Raw genomic sequence first — 6,000 nt, forward strand, 5'->3', positions numbered from 1 at the left:
ACAATTTTGACAGCCCTAGTAATTATTGACATCAACAATGGTGAGCTACTAGTTTATTTTTTGATTGAAAATTTTACAAATTTTATTAAAATGAAAACATTAATAGAGGTTTTAATATAAAATATTTATAACTTGTACTCACATTTATCTTTTAAGAACTTCAAGTCTCCATGGATTGTTTTAACAGAATGTTAATAATGGTAATGCCATCTTGTTGATTTATTGTTATAATAAACAAATACAGTACTTATGTACAGTATGTTGAATGTATATATCCATCTCGTGTCTTATCTTTCCATTCCAACAATAATTTACAGAAAAATATGGCATATTTTATAGATGGTTTGAATTGCGATTAATTAAAATGAATTTTTAAGCTGTGATTAACTCGATTTAAAAATTTAATCGTGTGACAGCCCTAGTTTTTGGTGTTTTGTCGCCCTCTGCTGGCGCTTGGGTGCGACTGATTTTATGGGTTTCAGCACCATGAGCATGGTGTAATTATTGACATCAACAATGGCGAGCTACTAGTTTATTTTTTGATTGAAAATGTTACAAATTTTATTAAAACGAAAACATTAAGAGGGGTTTTAATATAAAATTTCTATAACTTGTACTAACATTTATCTTTTAAGAACTCTTTCTATCCATGGATCGCCACCTTGTTGATTTATTGTTATAATAAACAAATACAGTACTTATGTACCGTATGTTGAATGTATATATCCATCTTGTCTTATCTTTCCATTCCAACAATAATTTACAGAAAAATATGGCATATTTTATAGATAGTTTGAATTGCGATTAATTCATTTTTAAGCTGTGATTAACTTGATTAAAAATTTTAATCATTTGACAGCCCTAATTTAAACGTATATATTCAATAAATATTCAATAACTTATACTTGTATTCTGCTAGTAGGGTAAATGATATCTAACTTACCACATTTCTGCTTTGTCTCAGCATGTGTCCAAACTTTTGAAAAGCTTGCACATCCCTCTGTTGCTTCCTTATAACGTCACTTACGTAAGACCGTCATGGCACGTTTTACGCTTCCCTTCTTCCCCTCATGATCATTACATGGGAAAATGAGCAGGCTAGATGCTTACTCGCACACACCTTAGGGAACATTACACTGTACGGAGATAACATTGTATATGTGTGAACTGATTTATGTCCCTACAACTTAAGGGATATTGGGTACGCGCACTCGTGCAACATTCATGCCGCGCGCTCGCATCTTGCGGCCTTCCCGGCGTCTCTAAGCCCTTATTAATACTTAAATAGGAATTCGAGAAGTCGACAGCGCGCAAGTGAATCAAACACCCCACACACTTTTGTTCTCCTGTCAAATGAGACTCGTCCGTGTCACCCGTTAACCTTCTCCCGGTTCAAATTTAGGTGATTATGTATAACGTAAGGGTAGCACAGGAAGTAGAAAAAGTGATAATATAAGCAGGAGAAACAAGAGATGCAATTGAGATGTGGAGCCGAAGGGGTAGGAATGGACCCGGCGACATTAAAATGAACAACTTGATGACCGTGAGTGTAAAGTGATCGGCTATTGTGTGCAATCAGTCTAAAAAGCCTTTTAGGGTGCGAGCCAAAACATAGGAGGCGGGAAGGAAACTAAGTCGGTTTGTTAGTATTGAAGCAATAACCAATTCCAACTTTCACCAGAAGTTGATATAATATAGTCAATTCGGCAAGCCACTGCGCCACACCTTCAAGCAGCGGGCCCATCCCACAATTTGATTCAGTTATTCGCAATCGGTTGCAGCAACACATGCAACAATTCCACGCCAGATTTAGGGTAAAAGTACAAAAGCTGTAGCGCATACAAACAGGAAGGATTGTCTCAGGAGCGATTTGTTTGATGATTCTAGGTAATCATTATATTTTTCGTACCATGAATGCATTTTCAAACGTTGTGAAAAAAAAACATCAACGGGAGAAATTAGCCGCTACTGCATTGGCATCATAGTTCGCAATATTTATGTAAAATAAATGCTAACTGCACGTTTTTTTTTTTGCTTTTAACCAAGAATCAAGACTGTTTAACGTCCATATCTATGAAGAATTTGGGGATTTAAGCATTTATTCACAAGTATTTTCACCGGAAAAGCTCCGTTTACATCAGGCGGCTGCTAGCTACATTCACTAACAGACTACCATTGTACGTCGGCATATTTAAGTAAAATGAATGTTACCTGCAAGGTTTTTTTTTTTTGCTTTTAACCAAGAATCGAGACTGTTTTACGTCCATATCAATGAAGAATTCGGGGATTTAAGCATTTATTGACAAGAATTTTCACCATAAAAGCTCTGTTTACATCAGGCGGCCGCTAGCTACATTTATTAACAGACTACCATTGTACTTCGGTATATTTAAGTAAAATGAATGCTAACTGCACTTTTTTTTTGGTTTTAACCAAGGATCAAGACTATTTTACGTCCATGTCTATGAAGAATTTGGGGATTTAAGCAGTTATTCACAAAAATTTTCACCGGAAAAGCTCCGTTTACATCAGGCGGCTGCTAGCTACATTCACTAACAGACTACCATTGTACGTCGGCATATTTAAGTAAAATGAATGTTAACTGCAATTTTTTTTTTTTTGCTTTTAACCAAGAATCAAGACTGTTTTACGTCCATATCAATGAAGAATTCGGGGATTTAAGCATTTATTGACAAGAATTTTCACCATAAAAGCTCTGTTTACATCAGGCGGCCGCTAGCTACATTTACTAACAGACTAGCATTGTACTTCGACATATTAACATAAAAAAATGCTAACTGCAAGTTTGTTTTTTTTAGCTTTTAACCAAGAATCGAAACTGTTTTATGTCAATATCTATAAAGAATTTGGGGATTTAAGCATTTATTCACAAGAATTTTCACCGGAAAAGCTGTTTACATCAGGCGGCTGCTAGCTACATTCACTAACAAACTAGTATTGTACTTCGACATATTTATGTAAAATAAATTCTAACTGGACGTTTTTTTTGCTTTTAACCAAGAATCAAGACTGTTTTAAGTCCATATGTATAAAGAATTACGGGATTTAAGCATTTATTCACAAGAATTTTCACCGGAAAAGCTCTGTTTGCATCAGGCGGCCGCTACATTCACTGACAGACTAGTGTTGTACTTTGACATATTTCCGTAAAATAAATGCTAACTGCAGTTTTTTTTTTTTTTTTTTTTGCTTTTAACCAAGAATAGAGACTGTTTTACGTCAATATCTGTGAAGAATTTGGGGATTTAAGCATTTATTCACAAGAATTTTCACTGAAAAAGCTCTGTTTGCATCGGGGGGGCGACATATTTACGTTAAAATAGATGCTAACTGCATGTTTTTTTGTTTTTAACCAAGAATCGAAACGGTTTTACATCCATATCTATAAAGAATTCAGGGATTTATGTATTCACAAGAACTTTCACCGGAAAAGCTGTTCACATCAGGCGGCTGCTAGCTACATTCACTAACAAACTAGTATTGTACTTCGACATATTTACGTAAAATAAATTCTAATTGGACGTTTTTTTTGCTTTTAACCAAGAATCAAGACTGTTTTAAGTCCATATGTATAAAGAATTCAGGGATTTAAGCATTTATTCACAAGAATTTTCACCAGAAAAGCTCTGTTTGCATCAGGCGGCTGCTATATTCACTGACAGACTAGCGTTGTACTTTGACATATTTACGTAAAATAAATGCTAACTGCACATTTTTTGCTTTTAAACAAGAATCAAGATTGTTTTACGTCCATATCTATAAAGAATTCGGGAATTTATGAATCCACAAGAATTTTCACCGGAAACGCTGTTTACATCAGGCGGCTGCTAGCTACATTCACTAACAAACTAGTATTGTACTTCGACATATTTACGTAAAATAAATTCTAACTGCAAGTTTTTTTTGCTTTTAAGCAAGAATCAAGACTGTTTTACGTCCATATCTATGAAGAATTCGGGGATTTAAGCATTTATTCACAAGAATTTTCACCGGAAAAGCTGTTTGCATCAGGTGGCTTCTACATTCACTGACAGACTAGCGTTGTACTTTGACATATTTACGTAAAATAAATGCTAACTGCACGTTTTTTTTTTTTGCTTTTAACCAAAGATTCGAGTCTGTTTTGCGTCCATATCTATAAAGAATTCAGGCATTTAAGCATTTATTCACAAGAATTTTCACCGGAAAAGCTCAGTTTACATCAGGCGGCCGCTAGCTACATTCACTAACAGACTAGCATTGTACTTCGACATATTTACGTAAAATAAATGCTAACTGCATGTTTTGCTTTTAACCAAGAATCAAGACTGTTTTACGTCCATTTTTGTAAAGAATTCAGGGATTTAAGCATTTATTCACAATAATTTTCACCGGAAAAGCTCTTTGTCCGTGATTCCACTCGGTCAGCTTTGACGGCCTCGCCAACAATGCAGGCCCCCGTGTCCCATCTATATATTATGAAGTCTATGGGTCAACCACTCTGGTCGCAAATTGAAGTTGCAGATTAGCTGCCGTATTTTAGCCAGCTGGCTATGAACACAATGACAATTAAATGCGATTTGAGTGCTTACTCAAGATTATTTGCAGGTCTGAGTTGAAATTCAATAGGACTGAATGAGAAAAAAGGAAATAAACATTCTTATATATTGAATGATTTGATTTCCTATGCATTCCCACAGCTCTGCAGTTAGAAAATGCTAAGGATTGGAGAAGTGTCCAAATACAGGCATTTCGAGAATCATATTCCAATAACGCAGTCAGGAATCAATTCAAACAAATTTTCTTCATCATCATCATACAAGAGATAACGCAGATTCAAACACTTTTTATAGGTAAATCATTTTGGAGAAAGCAAGTGGGAGGAGTCAACAAAAACTGGAGTGAGCACTGGCCCAGCGCACGACAGTGTTTATTGCATTGAGGCATTAATTAACAACTCACAATCCAAATGATAAAGGCACTTGTAAAGCATTATTTGGTGACAGGTTCAACTAAACACATTATCAAATTAGACAAATTAATTACTTTTTTAAACCATTATTTATATATTTTTTACATTGAACCAAGACACCGACCGAAGAGAAAAATCAAACATAGAGGAAGCTATAAAGTGCATCTTTGGTTAACAGAAAACACTGGAAATTAATCTTATTGACTCCACATTTCCCGTCTAGGACAAAAAAAAAACAATTCGGGATCGGGTCAACTTTTTTTTTTATTTAAACAGAGGCTGGAGAAAATAAAACAAATCAAATAAAATCACAAAAGATATTTTAAACATGAACAAAATAAACACATTAAAATCAGATTGTGCTTACGTCTTTAGTTGCCGAAAAGGCAAATCGACTCCATTTGCGTCTGTGAAGGCACAATTCGAAAATGGCAACTCACTTTGGCAGACTTAAAAGTTTGACAGTGGGTTCATAAGACTGTCATAAGAACGTCATAATTATGACATGACACTGTCATGAGGATTAATGAACGCTCATAATAGTTATTATGTCACCAACTCCATTTATGTCCAGTCTTTCTTTTACATCCATTCAAAGGTGACATAATTTAAATTCGTTGATGCTCATGACAGTGTCACGTCATAATTATGGCGGTCTTGTGACAGTCTTATGAACCCACTGTGTTACCCAATTTGCCATACAATGTTTTTTGCTTTGACACCATCGCAACAAACCTTCTATTACCTGTCAATAAATTTACATAAATCAGGAAATGGTCCATACTAAGATCTATCTTCGTTGTACCACTGACTTGAGTAGAAAAAGTCAACTGAGAGGAGTGTTAACCAGCGCTGTGTTATTGAGGATGTCCATCGGAACAGCAGCAACTCCAAGAAAGACAAAAAAACAAAACACTGGCAGTAACAAGCCATTAAGCTATGAAACAGTGTGGCAACATGTATGTGATTTAATGAAAGAAGAGAACAATAAACCTCAGTACAAACGGCACAATCATAATCTCCTATGT

This window comes from Corythoichthys intestinalis, chromosome 22 (genome assembly GCF_030265065.1).
Source record: "Corythoichthys intestinalis isolate RoL2023-P3 chromosome 22, ASM3026506v1, whole genome shotgun sequence".
Taxonomy (NCBI): domain Eukaryota; kingdom Metazoa; phylum Chordata; class Actinopteri; order Syngnathiformes; family Syngnathidae; genus Corythoichthys; species Corythoichthys intestinalis.